A 20674-nucleotide genomic window follows, 5' to 3' on the forward strand; every position below is an offset into this window, starting at 1 on the left:
TCCTCCTCCTCCTCTTCATCTTCCTCCTCCTCCTCCTCCTCTTCCTCTTCCTCCTCTTACTCCTCCGCCTCTTACTCCTCTTCCCCTCTTCTTCCTCCTCCCTCGCTTCCTGCTCCTCTTCCTCTTCTTTCCCTTTCTCCTCCTCCTCCTCCTCTTCCTCCTCCTCCTTTTTAGGGTTGAATAATATTCCTTTGTGTGAATATGCCACATTTTGTTTATGCATGCGTCAGTTCATGGGCATTTAGGCTATTTGCACCTTTTGGCTAATATGAATAATGCTGCTATAAATACTCAAGGACAACTTTTGGTGTGGACATACGTTTTCATTGCTTTGGGGCAGATAACAAGGGGCGGCATGGCTGGGTTCAGGGCACCTGTGTAATATGCAATTCCTGGGCCTACAGACCCTCTAAATCAGACTCTCTAGGAGCGGGTCCAGATTACACACCCCTTAGCCTGCTCCGAGGCACCCGGAACTGCACCAGCGTCAGAACCTCTGGCCTGCAGCACGCCCCTCTCCTGAGGCAGAGAGCCAGCAGGAGGCAGCCCTGCCTGACTGTCTGTAATTTAATTGCCACTTATTGACGTTTGTGCAGAATTTATTTAGGCTGTTCTCATATCGAGTGATGCCATGGAGCCACGTTCAATCTTTGCAGCAGTCAGAGAGGCCGGCATGATCACCCCACATTGCTGCCAGTAGACAGGTGGGCCCATGCCCAGGTGCACCCAGCTATGAGCTGCAGGGCACACCAGGGCCTCTTGGTGTGAAGCCCAATGCTCATCCATAGCACATCTTCTGACTCTGTTTTCTAAATCAAAGCTGAATCCATGGGCTCAGACAAGTAGAAGTGTATTTGTGGAGCCTGTGAGGGGCTGGGGGCTGGAGCCCTCCCCCACCCCAACACTGGCCCTGAGGCCCCCTAGTGGAACCCCTAGTGCTTTACATGATGTAAAATCAATTCATCCTGGCCAACAGCCCTATGGGGCAAAGTACTATTATTTCTCCGTTTGACAGATGAGGAGACTGAGGTACAAAGTGGAAGTAATTTGCCTAAAATCTTGCACCACTATGGGAATGAGCTAGGATAGAACTTGACGGTTTCACAGCCAACGCCCTTGACCACTGTATACCAACTGTCAAGTGCTGGCCAAATGACAGGCTTTGTGTGACTATCCACGACTGCCCATGAACTAATGGGAGTGCCGAAGACATCACGGCAGTCCCTGGGCCTTGCAAACCCTGTGTGCATTACCTAAACGGAAATGAGATTAGGAAAACACCATGAAGCAGGGGTTCAAAACCCCAGGCTCTGGGGTTCATTTCTCTACCCGTCATAGAGTCAACCCCTGAGCCAAGCTGAGAAATAAGTAGGAAGAAGAAGGTAAAGGCGGGTGTTTGCCCTCTAGCTGTTGAATGCCTAGCGGGCTTCTGCCCCAGCCGGGACCTTCCTGCCCAAACCCCAAGCACAGGGCTACAGATTCACAGCCATGAGCTCTCAGAGCAGGAAGGAACTTCAGAGATCATCTGGCCATCCCAATAGTTCCCAGATTTAAAAGACAATAACCCAGGGCCCCAAAGGGTGGGTGTCTTGCCCAAGATCACACTGTTAATGCCAGTTCCCACGAATTTAGAACTTACCAAAACTGTGCACTCACAAACACAGTCTCATTATGGAAGAGACCCAGAGGCCCTGAAAGAGGGCGTCATTGGCCTGAGGTCACACAGTTACAAAATGTCAGATCTGGGGTTCCAAATGCCAGGTCAGTGCCCCCACTCCAGGCCAGTGCCCCCCTCCGCCGGGCGCACGGGCCAGCGGGAGCAGAGCCCCCTACTCAAGCTGCTGGTTGCCTTCTCCACTATCGGAGAGATAAACCACCCTCTCCTCCTGCCACGTCCCAGCAGTCAGCGCTGGAGCAGCCAGGGCGCCGCCGTGTGCCTGGTGATATGGGAGCAGCATGCTCACCCACAGATGCCAACACCCCTGCGTTATGCAACAAGCCGCTGGTCCAAGAGTTGCTGTAACACCTTTATCTGCCCGGGGCAGACCCCATCTGCCAATACGCAGCGTCTCTCTGGCGCCGGGTGAACCAACGGGAGCGGTCACCGAGCTCCTGGCCCTTCGCTATCTGACTTGTTTTTGTAGGAAGTCAACATAAGAGCCAAAAGCAAATTCCTCACCCCATAGACTGTTCATTTCCTGCCTTTGGTGACATTAAAAGGGCTCTGGCTTGGGCAAAACAGGCTTTGGAGTGGAGGTGCTGGAGCCCGACTCCCCCTGGTTCACATCCTCCATCACCACTGCGGCTGGATGGCCTCGGGCGAGTCGGTTATTCATCCATAAAACGGAAGTCTTCGCAGTGCCCACCTCCTCGCCTGGGTGGGAAGATCAAATGAGATCATGGATATAAAGCCCTTGAATGCCTGGCGCATAGGAGTTGTTTCATAAGAAGTATAATTGCCTGGTCGGTGTGGCTCAGTGGTTGAGTGTCAACCCACAAATCAAGAGGTCACAGTTCAATTCCCCATCAGGGCACGTGCCTGGGCTGCGGGCTCGATCCCCAGTGGGGGCGTGCAGGAGGCAGCCGGTCGATGATTCTCTCTCATCATTGATGTTTCTATCTCTCTCTCCCTCTCTCTGAAAGACATAAACACATATTTTTTAAAAAGGAGCATAATGACTACTGAGCTCTCAGGGAAGATGCAGCACCCCTACAACTGCCCGTCCCTGGAAGCCAGGGCTGCACTGGGTGCTTTCTAAAGGGCCCCCTGCTCTCAGGATCTGTGAGTTATTTAACTTCGGTGGATGTTGATTCTCTTCTCCTTGTCCCTGAAGGAACTTCAGGGTCCATCCGTAAGCCTTAGGCAGAGCTGTGCAGAAGGTGTGCTCAGCTGGCCTAAGGGCCCAAAGAGCTGAGGATTTCAAAATAGGTGCAAAAAATGACGCGTCAAACAGCATCTGCTCTTTGAAGGCATCTTAAAACGTCCCTCCGGCATGGGTTGGCATTAGGGCTGGCATCAGGCTTGCTGTTGAATTCAGGGTCAAGTTTGGCGTCGAAAGGCTCAGCAGTGGGTGTGTTAGACAGGCTGGAGTTTGGGGTGAAACACACCTGTGTCTGACTTCCCACGCAGAGGTAGGGGACACACCTGCAGCCCCGGCAGGAGCGGGGACCAAGGGGTCTGATCTTCATCCCAGCAGTGAAATCCCAGTGACGGGTTTTAAGCAAGAAAGGGTGTCCTGAGAGGGAACGTTCTGTTGGAAATGCCCTGCATCTTGACGCAGAGGTGGTCACGCAGCTGTATGCTTGTGTAAATGGTATGTCACTGTACTCTTCAGACATATATCTTTTACTGTATGTAAACTATACGTCCACTTATTTAAAAAGATAAGCATGCCAAGCTCACAAGAGGCAATGCCAAGACTCAAATCCACAAAGGGCCAGGACTCATGTGGGGTTAGGGTTGGGTTAGGGTTAGGGTTAGAGTTAGGGTTAGGGTTAGGGTTAGGATTAGGGTTAGGGTTAGGGTTGGAGTTAGGTTAGGATCAGGGTCAGGGTTAGGGTTAGGGTTAGGGTTAGGGTCAGGGCCAGGATTAGGGTTAGGGTTGAGTTAGGGTTGGAGTTAGGATTAGAGTTAGGTTAGGGTCGGGGTCAAAGTCAGGGTCAAGGTCAGGGTTAGGGTTAGAGTTAGGGTTAGGGTTGGGTTAGGGTTAGGGTTAGGTTAGGGTCAGGGTCAGGGTCAAGATCAGGGTCAGGGTAAGAGTTAGGATTAGGGTTAGGGTTAGGTTTGGAGTTTGGTTAGGGTCAGGGTCAGGGTTAGGGTTAGGGTTAGAATTAGGTCAGGGTCAGGGTTCGGGTTAGGGTTAGGGTTAGGGTTCTAGTTAGGTCAGGGTCAGGGTCAGGGTTAGGGTTAGGGTTGGGTTAGGGTTGGGGTTAGGATTAGAGTTAGGTTAGGGTCAGTGTCAGGGTCAGGGTAAAAGTCAGGGTCAGGGTTAGTGTTAGGGTTAGGGTTGGGTCAGGGTTAGGGTTAGGGTTAGGTTAGGGTCATGGTCAGGGTTACAGTGGGGCAAGTGAGGCAGGCTCATGCAAGTGCAGGGTCAGATCCTGCCTTTATGTAAAATGTCAGTATTTTGTTCATCGTGGATTTATGTACATGTATGTGATTTTTATGTTTTAAAATACTGCCCTGCCATATTCATTTGGAATACTGAGTTTGAGGCACCCCCTTAATGTTTGTGACTGAGGCCAGGGCCTCACCCTCCCTCCTTGCCCTCGTCCCAGCCCCAGTACCCAGGCCCCTCTGCAGGCACGTGCCCTTGGCCACCCCATAAGGGGCCTCCCTACCCTGGTCCAGGCACCATCGAGATTCGGTTGGAGGAGCTTTGAAGGAGAACATGCTAAGAGATACTCACACTCGGGACCTGGAGAAGGATGATTGCAACACACTCCCAGGGTGGGGCTCTGGCAAAAGAGAAAGAAAAACATTTAGAAAGTGTCCGAGTAAGCCTGCGGATGACAGGAAAGATAGTGAGAGAAGGGGGAACTGTTTGGGGCCTGGTCACCAGGGGGAGGTCGGCTTCTCACAGAAGAAATGAGCCAACTCCCTCGGCCACATCTGGCCTTGTGCTGCTGCCTGAGCCTCACCCAGGAGGCCCTGCCTTTCCAGCCTCTTTCATAGTTGAGCTCAGAATTACCAACTGCTCAACGCAAGCACTTTCACGACGGTGTTTGTATATATCGTAAGGGGGTGGCAAAGGGTTCTTTGCATGGCTAGAGCTATGGGGTTTGCAAAGGCCTGTACAGCTGTCGCCCAGATGTCAGCTGGGCTCTCTTGTCGCCTCTCTGAGACCTAGAGGTCACTTTCCTGGACCTCCGTCTGTTCACAGCTCTCCTGGGCCTCGCCTCGGGGGGAAAGGAGCCTCTTCCTCCAGGAAAAGGCCCCCACTTTTCCGTTTCCATCAGGAAAGTTGGACACACCCCAGAGGAAGCACTCCCAGTAACAGCACCGGTTCCAGGAGAGATCGGCCCCTCCCAGCCGGGAGCTGAGATTGGGCAGCTGTTCATCTTCCTTCCTCATTCTGTGGCTGGAGGGATTGTGCAGGCCCCGCCGCACCCCACATCTTCTCTGCCAGCCTCTCAATCCAGCCCCTTTTGGAAACGTACAGAACTCCGGGGGAGCCCCACAGGCCTCCTCGGCCACACCCTACCTCTCTCCCCTCATCGCTCCTTAATTGTAAAGAGTTTATTTTGTGAGAGAGAAATTCAAACTTATCAATTAAACGAGGGCACTACGTGGTGTGCACATGTGGGACATTCTAGAAGCACAAACACCAAAAGGGAAAAGGCAAAAGGACTTGTTGCCCTCAGAATCCTGGAGCCTTGGAGACGTCGTCTTGCCGGCTCTCTGGCTCCAGGGGGTTGAAGGCCAAGGCAAGTGGGCAGCAGCTGAGGGGTGCGCAGCGATGAGAGCTGTGGGTCCCCGTGAAAGACCACAAGCTCCCCAGGGCCAGCTGGCTCCCTGGTGCCTTGTAAAAGTACTCTGTGTTTGTGCAGGTGGAGCCGAGGGTGAGGAGCAGCGATGAGGGCATGAGAGTGTGTGTTTGTGTGTGTGTGTGTGTGTGTGTGTGTGTGTGTGTGTTCAGTCTGTGAGTCTTTCTATGAGAATGCCTGTCCCAGAGCTCCCCAGCATGTCTGTGTGTGTCCATGAATCTGGATATCTGGTGTGTGTCTCTGTACTCAGGAATCTCCCCGTTTCTAACATGTGTGTTCCGTGTGCCGTCTGCATGTGTGGATGTCCCACTGTTAGGTGTGGGTGGTGTCTATGTGGACATAATCTCAGCTTCTGGGTGTGTCTATGCCTCTGTGTGCCTGAGAAAGGTATAAGTACAGGGTGTGAGTGTGTGTGGATGTGTGGATGTGTGAGTGTGCATGTATGTGGATGTGCATGTGTGTGGATGTGTGGGTGTGCACGTGTGAATGTGTGGGTGTGCACGTGTAGATGTGTGGGTGTGCAGGTGTGGATGTGTGGGTGTGCACATGTGGATGTGTGGGTGTGCACATGTGGATGCATGGGTGTTCATGGGTGTGGATGTGTGGCCGTGCACATGTAGATGTGTGGGTGTACATGTGTGTGGATGTGTGGGTATACCTGTGTGTGAATGTGTGGCTGTGCACATGTGGATGTGTGAGTGTGCACGTGTGGATGTGCACGTGTGGGTGTGTGGGTGTGCACATGTGGATGTGTGGATGTGCACGTGTGGGTGTGTGGGTGTGCACATGTGGATGTGTGGGTATGCACGTGTGGGTGTGTGGGTGTGCACATGTGGATGTGTGGGTGTGCGCGTGTGGATGTGTGGGTGTACATGTGTGTGGATGTGTGGATGTACACGTGTGGGCAGGGACAGGGGTGCATTAGACCTTCCAGAAGCCACAGCCAATGCACACACTGTCTTTGCAAAGCAAGTCATCTGTTTTCCTGGTTTTGTTTTTCTCCTCCCCGTGGGCTCCGGACCCTCCTTGAAAACAAAGGGAACTTAAAAACGCAGCCCTTCCTGTGTTCCCAACGCTCGGAGAGCTGCGGCGAGTGTGAACGTGCCAGCTCCGATGCCCAGCCCTGCCGCAGGCGCAGGAAGCCACCAGCCCGCGGTTACCACCGCCCATGCCCCTAGGACGCCTGGGCAGAGGACGGGCAAGAAGGGGGAGCCACGCAGCTCACTGCACCCAACTCCTGAGCCAGCGTCACCCCTACTTTGGAACTGAGAGCCCCCGCTGGGGACATAAGTGCATCGTTTAGGGCTCCCTTCAAAGAGCAGGGGCCCCTGGCAGTGGTAGGAGGGGAGAGATGCCGCCTTCCCCTGGAATACGTCACCAGCCGAGCAGGCGTGCAGGGCCTCGCCTTCCATCTTACCAAGTTTACCAAGTTAGTTCTAGGGAGGGATCGGCGTTGTCATCACCTCGGCACACCTTTCCTGGGTGCCTGTTACATGTCAGACACCGAGGAAGATCCAAGGGCTCAGCTTGGCCCCCGGGATTCATGTCCCCCAGCGGCCACCCAGTCCCAGCGTCCTGCTTGGCAACAGAGGGTTTGGGCTGGATACCTGCACCACCTCTTCCAGATGGGAACCCCGACTTCTCAGAACAGCTGCTGCTTCCTCCATGTCCTCCACTTCCCCCTTTGTCCCATGACGGGAGCGTGCCCAGTGTCCCCTCCCCTCCTACCTCTGGACACAGGCCTTCCCCGAAACACCTGCTGTTCCTGGTGCTCCTCACCCTTGTCTGCACTTGGAAGAGGTTCTCAGCCTTCAGCTAATCCCAGCCCCCACCTCGGCCATCACAGCCCCCCTCCCAGGCATGGGTCCACCATCTTTCCCACCTTAACTCCCACATCACCCCCTCCCCCTGCCACCCGTCCCGCCTCTGCGCGCTGGCCACACTCGGCTGCATATGCACCCTCTGCTCACACCCTCCACCCCGTGCGGCCTCTGCTCCCGGCGTTCCCTCAGTCTGCCTGGCACCCTCTTTCCTCCCTTCGCCCCCACCAATTCCCAGCCCTGAGATCCTGGTCATCTTTCCAGGCTCATCTCAAGCACTTCCTCCTTCACCCTCCTTTCCTGATCCTCCACCCTTTCCCAGCACACGGGATCTTTCGAAACCTTTCATACAAAGCAGCATATCTGGCCTTTACAGTGTCATCGCTGTCTTTGTCTGTTCCGCACAACATGACTAAGATCCTTCAAACTAAAAGTCAGGAAGTGTGTCTTCCCGGCGCTTGGACCCCCGTGCTGTGTCGGTCACAGGTGGTCAGCAATGTCTGCACAGGCAGTGGTCTGCAGCACCCAGGGGCGGCATGTCGGGAGCTGGGGAGCCTGGCACTGCTGGGGAAGGAGGTGGGCAGGGGACGGAAGGAACCTCAGAAATCGCAACCAGATGGCCAACCACAACTGCCCCCTGAACGTGGGGACAGAGATCATGGATGCTGAAGTGGTCTGTTGATTCCACCCAGAGCACAGCTTTCCCAGGAAACCAAAAGCAAGGCAGTGCCATGGAGCAAGACTCGAAGCACGGAGGGCAAATCCAGCAAATGACCGAAGCCAGCCGGGGAGATGGGGTGGGTGGTGGCAAATAGGAATCCATGCCCCATCGGAAAGGAGCTGGCCCACCCGACCGGGGGCTCAGCTGGTCGGAGCATCATTCTGTGCGCCAAAAAATTGTGGGGTCCTGGTCAGGGCACATACCTAGCTTGCAGGTTCAGTCCCTGGCTGGGGCACGTATAGAAGACAACCTATCAATCTCTCTCTCTCTCTCTCTCTCTCTCTCTCTCTCTCTCTCCCTTCCTCTCTCTCTGAAATCAATGAACATATCCTCGGATGAGGATTAAAAATAATAATAATAAAAGGAGCCAGCTCTGCCTGCAGAAACACACAGGTAGCCAGAGCCCCAATAATTACTCAAGAAAAGCCCAGTATCCAAGTGTTTATATAAAATCTCCCACTTCATTATTGTTGGCAACTTATTCCATTTTTTAAAAAGTCACAGACTCTGAGCAGGCCGATGACATGGAACTGCAGGCCACATTCGGCCCACAGGCTGCCGAGTGGAAACCTCCGCGTAGGTACACGCCAGGTTCCCCCGTCACGCGATGCGACCGACTCCCTGCTGGGGCCGAAGCAGAAGTCCACTCACACCAGAGAGCAGGGTGGGTGTTCCGCTAAACTGGCCATGGGTGCAAAAGGAGCCCGTGGGAGAATGTCTGGAATGTCTTCCTGGTCTTTGAAGCCAGGGCCTTAGCTCGCCTTGGGTATCATGGTGGCGATACCACCTCCTCTCCCCTGGCATCCGTCAGGCACTGGCCCCTCGAGCGCTCAGGCTGGCCGCCCTGGCCCAGACTTCCCACTGCGTGGCACTGACTTGCTTTTTGTTCTCGGGAAAGCTGTGCTCTAGCTGGAAGAAAGAGATCACGTCCGCATCATGACCTTGCACCCCAAAGTCAGGCCCCCGTGGGGACGGGAGAGATTTCCTTGAGCATCGCGGCCTAAAGGCAGTCAGAGGGCTCGGATGGTCACTCGCTGGCTGGAACAAGTGACTCCCCCTTTATGAGCTGCCAGGCCTCCTCGGTACAGAGAGTGGCCGGACTGGACCACCCCCAGGTACCTTCCCACCTGCAGCAGGGGAGATGTTGACCCTGGGTCCTACAGGCAGGGCCCAGGCCCAGGAGCCTAAGAGGCAGGCCTGGCCCTCCCTCACCTGGCTGTGCCTTCCTGCGGGTGCCATGCCACACAGAGACCAGCCAAAGCGTTCCCATCCCTTTGTGAGGAGGAGGAGCCACACTTTCTCTGTGGCATCACACAGGCGCTGACCATCGGAGGACTGCCGGACACTCCCCAGAGGGGCTGGAGGGCAGGAATTGTGGGCCCAGGGGAGATGGCAGGGTAGGTGGCGTAGTAGGAAGGTACCCCAGCAAATGGTATCCAAAGGGAATGCAAGCATGTCAATATTTTAACAACGGGCCTGGCTGGTGTGGCTCAGTGGTTGAGCATCAACCCATGAACCAAGAGGTCGCTGGTTCAGTTCCTGGTCAGGGCACATGCCCAGGTTGCAGGCTTGATCCCCAGGAGGGTGCAGGCAGGAGGCAGCCGATCGATGATGTTTCTCTCTCATCCATGTTTCTATCCCTCTATCCCTCTCCCTTCCTCTTTCTCTAAAGAAAATCGATAAAAACGCATTTTAAAAAAGATATTTTAACAACTGGCATGGCCAGGCAGGTGCGTAGTTACTGAATATCAGCTCAGCCCCCATCGGAATGCTGCCTCCATGTGTACAGCAGGGCAGACCCAGATGCTGGCAACAGATTGGAAAGTGACCCCCGCCCCCAGCCTCTGGAGACCCCCCTCCCTCACAAGCTTGCTTCATTCCAGGCCCCCACCCCGGACCTCCCTGGGCATTGGCAAAGAGCAGGCACGGTGCCAAACCCTGACTTCATGCTGACCATCCGCTCCCCAAGCCAGGGAAGGGGCGATGATGTCATTGTCCCTGTGTTTCAGAAAAGCAATCATCAGACTCGGAAGAGATCAACTTTCAAGGCAGAAGGCCAAACACTTTGTCTTGGCAAAGGCCTCGGAGGATTGCCTCATAGAAGGAAGGGCCGCATGCTCACGAGCATCATTTGTTACGAGCCGGGACTCCGCAGTGTCCTTGGGTTGGAAAACCTCGGGGCCCTGTGAGATGGAGGATGTCGTATCTGACACCAATGAGCGTTACTGTCATCTCCTCCCATCTGAACCCGCTCTTGGGGAAGGAGAGAGCACCCCAAAGCTCAAGGGGGAGACTTTTACCAACAGAGTGCTGCCACCCCACCCTGGACCCGCGTTCCCTCTTATTATTATAGAGACGTCCCCAGTTTCCTCAATTTGAGTAAGCTCCATAAAGGCAGAAACCTTGTTCATTGCTGTACCCTGGCCTCTGGTATGGAGCTGAGAACTCCATAAATATGGGCTGAATGAGTGGCAAGGAGGAAAAAGCAATGAATTGGGATGTAGCCCTCCTGGATTCCAGGGGTCCAGGGGCACATCCAGGTATGCCAGCTGGGCCTAGGTGGGCATGTTGGGGGCTGCCATTGGTTGGTGCAGATCTGTGCTGTATGATCAAAAGGATCTACCCTTTGACAGGTCCCTGGAGGAGCTGGAGGGCAGGAATTGTGGGGAGTGGGCCCAGGGGAGATGTCAGGGCAGGTGGGATGGCAAGAAGGCACCCAGCAAATGGTTATCAACCTTTGACTACCTACTTTCTCCATGGCTCACAGTCTTGCCTTCACACTTCTGCTAGTGCCTCTAATCTTTCTCAGGACAGCTATCTGGTCAACCTTTTGTGGTTACGCCCTGTTGAAAAGGCCCCACTTTAGGGAAATATGTTCAGGAAGGCAAGTTCCTCCCACCTCCACCTCCCCCACGCACACACACATGCTCCTAAGCAATGCTTCTGGGGGCTCTCATCTGAACTTGGTCACTGGGGTGACCTTGATCATGAGACTTTCCTCTCTGGGCCTCCGTTTCCCCTTCTACAAAAATACAAGATCAATTACAAGTGTCCAAGGTTCTTAAGTTTTAGGTGGGGGGCATCTCAGCCCCCTCTTAGAAACAAAAGAAAGTCGCGCAACCTCTCCCCTCGCTTGTGCGAAGGGACATTTTTGCGCGCAGCCCCCTTGCACCCAGGGGCAGAGCCTTTGTGATCTGTGAGTGCCTCCGGGCGGTGACTCCCTGGAATGTTAACCGAAGTGTGACTGAGAAAACACATCCGGCTGCCCTCTGAGGCCGCCCCGGGGCCCCTCTCAGCTGCCCCTCAGGAATGAAGGCACCTGGGCTTCACCCATGGCCCCAAATCCAGCCCCTCGCGTCTTCAAGATCCAGGGCTCGTGGAAATGAGGCGGGAAGCTAAAGGAAGTCCAGGCAGCTCCGCCTAAAAGGCATTTCCTCTTCTCGGCTGCTTCTTCCACTCTGGCCTTTCTAGAGCTGGACAAAGGTGGGGAGGGGGTGGGGATAATGCTAAGAGTTTTTTTGTTTGTTTTTATTGAGGCCCAAAGAAGGACGCAGAGATGGGCCACAAACTGGAGAGGTCAGGCTTGGGCACATGGCAGCCGGGGCGCTGGTGTGTGTGGGCGGGGCCTCTGTGCATTCTCCAGGGCAAATCGGACTTTTCCAGCCGCGGGTTTTCGAAAGCTATTTATGAAGCTGAACTAATCCAGCCCAGCTGTGCAACGATAAGTAAACAGGGCGTTTTGTGGAAATTCGGAGCCCCCCTTTCTCCCCTTCCCCCCGCCTGTGCTTACACAGCTCACTCCATCCTTTCTGTCCAGGAGAGAATGAGATGCCAAGGGCAAGCAGGCACAGTTGAATCTGAGTCCAGGACTCGTCCCTACCGGTCCCCACTCTCAACCTTGGCAAGTCTCCCCTGGGCATCAGGATGGGCACACAGAACTGAGTCAGGATGCCTTCTCCTCTACTTCTTAGCTGGGTGAACTTGGGGGGTGCTTCTTAATCTCTCTGAGCTTCCGTTTTCCCATCTGTAAAATGGCCATCATGATATCTAACTTGTAGAGTTACCGGGCAGGATACACCAGGACATAAAAGGGCAAGTGCAGCAGGCAGTGCTCAGCATGGAGCTGGTCCCCAGTGGATGCTGTGTCTCCCTCTTGGCCATCCCCAGTGCTCCTCTATCCTTCTCTCTGGAGTAGGGAGGAACGTGTGTGGAGACCTAGAGTGAGTTAGGAAAGGGGCTGCTCCCTTCCAGCTGAAAAGCAGCCACCCCAGGAGCAGGCTCAGCAAGTGAAGACGGGCTGGACCGAGTCCCCTTCGCGCCCTCCCGGCCAGGTGCCCTGTGCCGGCATCACCACACAGCCATGTGGGAACCGTCCCTCTTGGCCACCCCCACTGCTTCTCTTATCCTTCTCTCTGGAGTAGGGAGGAATGTGTGTGGAGACCTAGAGTGAGTTAGGAAAGGCAGTGCTCCCTTCCAGCTGAAAAGCAGCCACCCCAGGAGCAGGCTCAGCAAGTGAAGACGGGCTGGACCGAGTCCCCTTCGCGCCCTCCCGGCCAGGTGCCCTGTGCCGGCATCACCACACAGCCATGTGGGAACCGCAGCCACAAAACCCAGGCTGCCCTGCTGACCCTCGGGCTGCGATTTCTTTTTCAGTTAGAGCTCATCTTTTAGCAAAGCCACTGATCCCCTTTTAAGAATGCCTAACAGGGGTTAAACCTGGAGAAAGTCTTTTTCACCCTAGTGTGAATGAGTTTCCGGTTCATTCCTGCCCTAAGAAAGAGGCAGAAGTGCTGTCTTCAGCAGCACATGTACTAAAATTGGAACGATACAGAGAAGATTAGCATCGCCCCTGCGCAAGGATGACACACAAATTCGTGAAGCGGTCCATAAAAAAGAGAATTAAGCAAAAGACGAAGGTAGCAAGGTAGCGAGGACCCAGCCTTGCCTGGCTCTCGGGACGGTGCTGCTACCCTGCCTCAGCATCACCCACCCTCAAGCGTGGGTGTCGCAGCAAAGCCACTCCCCTGCCACTCTCATGCTGTGCCCAGGGCACTAGGCTCAGAACCCCGACATCACTTCTGTTGTGGTGTCCTGGCCAGCACGTCACCAGGCCATCTCAGGTTCAAGGGGGCAAAACAGACTCCACCTCTTGTTGGAAGGACCTGGAAAAGACATGGATGCAGGGAGGCCGTTCACTGGGGCCATCAATGCGGTCAGTCAGCATGAGTTGGAGCACAGGCCAAATGTGGGGTTCAAGGGTGGGGGACGTGACCCAGTATTTTCAGATGGGGCTGCCCTGGAACCTCCAGGATGCTGGCCATACTCACTTCCACATCCCCTCGCACAGCTTGGCCCAGGGACCCTCCCCGAACACCCGCTCATTGATACCTGACCAATGCGGAACCTGAGGCTTTGGAACATGGGGGGAGCTCCCATGGACATTTTGGGGTCAAAGGCTGGTATTGATCAAGCAGGCCTTGAACATTACAGGACTTCAGGTCTAGAAGCCATTTAAGCGAATGCCTTTCGAGGTATAAAAGAATAAACTAAAGCCAAGAGGCCAAGCGACGTAGCCAAGATCATGTGGGTAAGGAGATCCGTGTTCCCCAAACTTGAACCTGCCAGAGAATCCCCTGAGCATCTGCAGAACCCGAGCAGGGGGCCTGGTGTGGGGCCTGAGATTTAGCATCTCTAACAGGAGCCCAGGCACTATGGATGCTGCTGGTCACAGATTCTGCAGAGAGGGCATCGGTGGAGAGGAGGTGGTCGGTAGACACCTGCATTTAAGACCCTTCTGTTCTCCGCACCCTTCACTTAGGCGCCTGAGTAAACCGACATTCAGAAGGAGGCTTTGGCATTGGACCGACTCCCTGAAGTTTTCAGAGTTCCCACTTCCCTCCCTCACAGGCAGCTCTCGCACAGGGAGCCATGGCCTCCTGCAATTTCCAGGTCCTCGAGGTAGGGGTGTCCTTTCCGGCTGAGACCCCGGGCTGTGGGCCATCTTCTCACTTGCGGGGGACTCGTGGTGCCGGGCCAGGGGTCTCTGAGTCCCAAGGGCTGAGACGGTCCCGTCTGGTTAGTGACTTAGGAGCTTGGCAGCCTCTGTCGCTCTATTATGGGGCCTCTGAACATTCCGTCCAGCGGCCCCTTGGCACGCCACACGCTTTCCAAATGAAAGAGGAAAAAAGCGAACGTTGCCCGTGCTCATTTGCCTAATTCAAAAGCATCGAGAGGCTTTTTTTAGAAGGGAAAACACACCAGCCATGTGAAATGGAGGAAGCCCCTCACCAGGGAGCCAAGAGAGAAATGGAGACGGACGTTTCGGGGGCTGACATGTTAATGGACAAACCATGCGCCCGGTTTGTTTGTCGCCATCCCCTCTCTGCGGAGAAACCGCGGCCGTTTTGGAAGCTCAATGCGGAGAGGAAATTTCTTTCTCCTCAGGAACCCTCCTCACCCACCTCAGGCAGTGGGAGTGGTGTCCTGTGATTTCACATCAGTTCAGTCCAACCCACGGGCACTGATTGAGGGGCTACTATGTGTCGTGTGTCATGCTGGGTGAATTGGGGGGGGTTGCTTCTTAATCTCTCTGAGCCTCAGTTTTTCCATCTGCAGAATGGCCACAATGACACCTAACTTGCAGGGTGCCTGGGCGGGATAAGCAAGGAACTGAAAATGGAAGCGCAGCAGGCACCGCTCAACGCGGAGCTGGTCCCCAGTAGATGCTGCGAGTCCCTCCTGGTGTAGTGACCAGAGACAGGCCTGTGCTTTACATTCAACCATTCGCTCAACAGGGGACCCTTGCCAGGCACCGTGCCAGCTCTGGGGCCAAGAAGGGAGGTAGATAGGCATGGTCTGGCTACACCCAGGCATCAGAGAGACCACCAGTAAGTAATTCTCATTATGCTGCAATAAGTCATACCTTTCTGCGATAAGTCACCACGACAGAGTGCGGTGCTGGGAAGACAGAGATAAAAGAGGTCTTGCTCAGACCCCTCCTTCCTTTCTACCTGGGGCCACTGTCTCAGCCTGGGTCCTCCTGGGGGCACAGCCTCAGGACAGTGTCGAGGAGAAACAGCTGGTCTCTGCAGGCCTTGGGCTAGGCCCTCCCCTGACCCCAGCTCCCCCCCACACACACACCCCCACACACACACACATACACACACCAGCTAGAAGTGTTCTTCCCCAAATGTGGATCTAGTGGTGTTATGCTCCTACTAAAACTTCTGCACTGGGCTCCCCATCATTAGTGGGGTTCATTCCAAACCTCTCAGAATAGTTTACAAGACTTTTTACAATTTGGCTCCTGTCTACTTTCTCGGCCCCATAATTCCCTCTTTCTCCATCATTCATCCTTCTCTCTCACCATGAGGGACATCCTGGGGCTCCCCAGAACCCCTCAGAGTAAGGGGGGAGCTCTCTAAAAAAAACTGGCTGATTATGGAAACGTCCAAACATACGCAGAAGTGGAGGGAGTAAAATGATGACCCTTAATGTACCCATCACCAATCTTGTCACCTCTGAAAACCCACCCCACACTGGATTACTTTAGAGCAAATCCAGGACAGTATGTCCTTTCATCTGAAAATACTTCAGTATGTATTCATGAAAGATGAGGACAGCCCAGTTTTTGAGGCTTCAGATTTGTTTTTGAAAGTTCCAAAACAAGTTAACCAGTCTTGTGGTCTAGTTTGAATTTGTGCATTGAACAAACCAGTGTTTTCAACACACACACACGCACACACACACACACACACACACACACACACACACACTCTACAATGATTGTGTGGTGAGAGTATGAAAGAATCCAAATTGAGGTCCTTGTTGAATGTGAAACCCTAGCCAGTCTCACTCGCCCAAGATCGCCCACCCCACCCCCACCTCACGTCCTTCTACCCTTGTGCTTGGCCCTGATGTGTCCTGAGTCCTCCAGGAACTTTCACACTTTTGTGCCTTTTCCCTTGTGGATACTTCTGCCTGGATCACTCTTTCCTCTACTTGGCAAACTCCTGCTTGACCGTCAAAACCCAATGCAAATGTCCTCTTGTCCATGACACCTCTTCCAACCACCTTCCTCCCCCACAGATGACCACTCATCTTCTTTGCTTCTGCAGCGTTTTCTTCATCCTTCTCTTGAATGTTTACATTGTTGAGTTAAAGTCATTTGTTTGTAAATCTGCTGCCCCGGACAGCCTGTCACCCCTTAGAGGTAGGCCCTGGGTCTTCTCTGTGTGCCCCGGGGCTGGTGTGAAAGGCAGTCTGGTCCTAAAGCATGGACTCTAGCTTCCACCAACCTGGACAAGATATTTAATTCTGTCCTGTTTTTCTCACTGGTGAATGAAGGCTCCTGCTAGCGCAGTGGTTCTCAACCTTCTGGCCCTTTAAATACAGTTCCTCATATTGTGACCCAACCATAAAATTATTTTCGTTGCTACTTCATAACTGTAATGTTGCTACTGTTATGAATCGTAATGTAAATATCTGATATGCAGGATGGTCTTAGGCGACCCCTGTGAAAGGGTCGTTCGACAGCCAAAGGGGTCTCGACCCACAGGTTGAGAACCGCTAGCGCTGTCACAGGGCTTTCGAGAGGATTAAATGAGATGCGTCTGTTCAGCTGCTGTGGGCCGCCACCTGCAGACACTGAATAATCGCTGGCCTCTGTCATCCGTGGCCGGCATGACTCCTTCATTAAAGGAGCCCCTACATCCAGGGACATGTCTCGTCCTTTGACACAAGGCCCCAGTGTCTGCTGGGGTCTTGGTAGTTTTCCCGTGTGAGAGACGGTGGAAATCTCCCTGCTGGTCCTGAGCCTCAGACCCTGCAGTGGAGGCTTCGGACCAGCTCCTGCAGGGCCGCCCGGGCTCCTGCTCACCCCTCACCATGACATTGGGGACATGAAGGTCATTTCCAGGAGGAGGAGGCAATGGTTTTGTAAGGGAAAGAGGGAACGAGAGGAAATTTTCTCTCTCACTCTGCTCATGGGTGCCCACTACCATGTTTATTGATGCTTTTGGCTCCTAAACATTCTTATCAGCCCTTTGCGTTATCAACTTGTGAGAATATGCCAGAAGCAGAGATCTTCCTTGCTCCCATCAGGGACTAAGGGTCTGGCTCAGGGCCCCGCTGGTAAGGGCTGAAAGCAGTGGGGAATGAGGCCGGCAAGGTTTGACACACAGAAGGCAAGCACCCGCGAGCTGGTGTTGGTTTGCCAGGACAAGCCCTCCTCCCTCCTGAGGATTATGGTCATGGGATGCCCCGCTGGACACCGTCAGTACTTCTGACCCCTGGCATTGCCAAAGCCTTATCCTTCTTCACTCAAAGTTGCTAAGACATTCATTTGCCTTCGTAGTTTGCAATCGCTGGAAATACATATCCAGGGCCGTTCCAAAATGTATGTAAAAGTCAGGCACGCCCTCACTGGTTTGGTTCAGTGGATAGAGCATCGGCTTATGGACTGAAGGGTCCCAGGTTCGATTCTGGCCAAGGGCACATGCCCAGGTTGCGGGCTCAGTCCCCAGTGGGGGGGTGTGCAGGAGGCAACCGATCAATGATTCTCTCTCATCGTTGTTTTTTCAATCTCTCTCTCTCTCACCCTCTCCTTTTCTCTCTGAAATCAATAAAAATATATTTTAATAAATTAGTAAATAATAAAATAAAATTCAGACACCATCCATACGAGGGAACGGTACTGGGCAATATAAAGGAATGAAGTATGGATACATCCACAACATGGATGAACCTTGAGAACACATGCCAAGTGAAAGAACCAGCCATGACTTGTCGCATGTTGTATGATTTTATTTACATGAACTTTCCAGCACAGGCAAATCTATAGAGACAGAGAGTAGACCACTGGCTGCCAGGGACTGGAGGGATGAATGGGGAGTGACTGGCAATGGGTATGCGGTGATGAAAAGGTTCTGAAATGATATCATAGAGGTAATAGTTGCGCAACTCTGGGAATATACTACAAACACTGAATCGTACACTTTACAGAGGGTGAGTATTTGGGTATGTGAATTGTGTCTCAATAAAGCTGCTGGTTATGCAAAATTTACAGGATAAAAATCAGGTAGAGTTTCAGCATATTTAAGAAAGATCAGATCAATCCGTTGTATCCATTTAATGATACATGTTTAAATAATTTCAAAGCAGTTTTGACAATGCATGGTACAAAATGAGAAGCTTTAAAAGACAAAAAAGTGTCCAGAAAGGTATCAGGTGGTAATTTGGCTTTTTGGGGGAATAATTTTACATGAATATTAGTTCAAATCACCCCAGAGAATATCTGGCTGGATCCACATTCAGAGTATGTGTTTGACATACAAACTTCAAATAACCTTAGTTGCTGGTGGGCCTATTCTCACTTACAGATAAAGCAGCGGAGACCCCGAAAGGTTAGGACACATGCCCGAGGGCACCCAGTAGGAAATGACACCAACAGTATTTGAATTCCGTCTGGCTTCAAGGCCTCCATTCGCTCTCCCTCCTTATTCCAGGGCATTCCACAAATGGAGTTTCTCTGAACCAGAGGAAATAGCTCCCTTTGCTTAGAGCCCCAATGAAGCAATATCGTTTCTATGCAATGCCAACAAGAGTAACTTTAACCAAATGTTTCCATTCACTTTAACCTTAGGAAATTACATGTGTGAGCATAAATTAAAGCAAAAAAAAAAGTGGTACTGAAGTATTGCTATTATTGTTCAGCTATTTTCACTAAGAGGAGGAACACTAAGTTCCCATAATGGGATCGTCTGACTTGTATAGGGGACTTCTTCACCGTCTAGAAATGGAGCCGGGACAAGAGTAGGAATGAAAGAACCTTGCAATGGAAACCTGGTTCTTACAACCATGGGATTCAGGATGGGCTTCGGCACTTTGAGTCATTCAGACCCTGCCCACCCCCGGTGGCACCGTGTCGCTGAGGATGTGAGGGGCACCCAGGAGGGTCCCGTGGGAGACGGGCTGGCCTCCTGAACCCGTCTGTGCCATAAACATCACACGGGCGAGAACAAGAAAAGCATATTTGCAGACAAATATTGCCGTGCTATCGGTTTATTTTTGACCATTCCGTTTCTCAGGGAAACAGGAAATGTAAGAGAAAAGGATGTTTGTGTTTCAGTAGGGCAGGTTTAGTTGGATTTTTCTAAATATGCTGCCAGTATTTTTCCAAGAAACACAAAACGTAGGAGGAGATGATACAGAGGGTTCAGAGGTGGGATTCGAAGGGCAGAGAGCGTTACACTGGGCTGAGCCCACAGACCTCATCTGTGTCCTGGGGCCCCCTGGGGCCCAGAGCTGGGTTCAGGGCAGACCCACAAATGCAGAGGGCAGGTGGGATCTCTATCTTGGGCACCTGGGTGGGTGGTGGGACCATTGACTGATGTCAGGACATAAGAGGAGGAAAAAGCATTTTCGATGGGAGTTCATGAGATCACTTGGAAATGTTGAGTTGGAGGTGCCTGCAGGACCACCTGGAGGCCAAGTTCAGAGGGAGGGCTGTCATGCAGGAGAGGCCTGAGGGTTCATGATGAGCAAGGGTCACAGACCCACAGCCTCCACAGTCTTGTGAGGAGGTCAGACATTTGTCCAGCAATCGCACAAATAAGTTTTAAAATGCCAGACGTGCTAAGAAGGAGAAAGAGGTGAGCGGGCATGACCTACGCAGGCAGGGAGGTGAGAGCCAGCTCCTTGGGGAAGTGACATTAGAGCTGCAACCTGAAGCAAGGATAGGAGGAGCAGGGGCAGCATTCCAGGTGATGAGAACAGCTCGTCCAAAGGCCCTGTGGCCAGCGGGAGCCAGGCTAATGTCAGGGTCAGAGAGAAAGCTGGTAAGGCGGCTGGGGACCACAGGTAAGATGGGGCTGGGGAAACAGGCAGGGGCCAGATCCCAAAGAGCCCTGTAGGTGGTGGTGAGGAACTGTGTCTCGACATTGTTTTCTCTTTATGGTACATGCTTCAGGCACGTAGGTGGCATTTTGTAGGTTTGTCATAACATTAACGGACTGGAAAGCGTTGCCAAAGGTTGTCTTGTCTCTCCCCGTCCCTCAGACAGGAGCGCCGTTATGTGCAAGCCTTAAATTCCAAGGAGATGGTCAGATGCTGCATACCAAGGTTAAGGCTTATCAAGCAGCTGTCAGGATGCTTCTGTCCTCCCTTTTGAATGAATCTTCTCTAAATGCCTATCACCAAGCCCGTCTCCAGGCTGCCCCATTTCTGCCAAAGGGGTCATCACTCTTCCTGCTCACGACCTGGGCATCAGGCTTCCTTCTCCTCCTCCCTCCCCTGTCCACGTCCAAGGAGTGGCTGAGTCTTCTCCGTCGGCCTTTGACGTCCCCCTGCCCACACTGGTCACCATGTCCCTGAGATCATAGATGTGAGGGCGTGGGAACCGGTATGGATTGCCATGCTGCTGTGTGCCAGGCCTTGGACATCCTCTCACTCCACTGGCCATGACCAGTTAGTAACTGACATCTGGGTTTCGAGTAGTAAGTACCGCCTTTAGACCAGTGGCCAGGGAGGAACTCTCTGGGGGCAGAGCATCTCCACTGAGACCTCATTATGAGAAGGGACTGGCTTAGAAGAGTGTCAGGAAGAGCCTTTCAGAGAAAGGCAGCAGCATGTGCAAAGGCCCTGTGGC

General features: G+C 53.1%; 1 protein-coding gene across 1 annotated transcript in view; it reads left to right on the plus strand.

Moving 5' to 3' along the window:
• LOC102253554 (synapsin-3) overlaps positions 1-20674 on the plus strand; it is a gene marked incomplete at its 5' end in the record, with an annotated part of 283126 nt that overhangs the window by 187267 nt on the left and 75185 nt on the right. The window lies entirely within an intron of this gene.

The sequence above is a fragment of the Myotis brandtii genome, unplaced genomic scaffold (assembly GCF_000412655.1).
Source record: "Myotis brandtii unplaced genomic scaffold, ASM41265v1 scaffold155, whole genome shotgun sequence".
NCBI classification, from domain to species: Eukaryota; Metazoa; Chordata; class Mammalia; order Chiroptera; family Vespertilionidae; genus Myotis; species Myotis brandtii.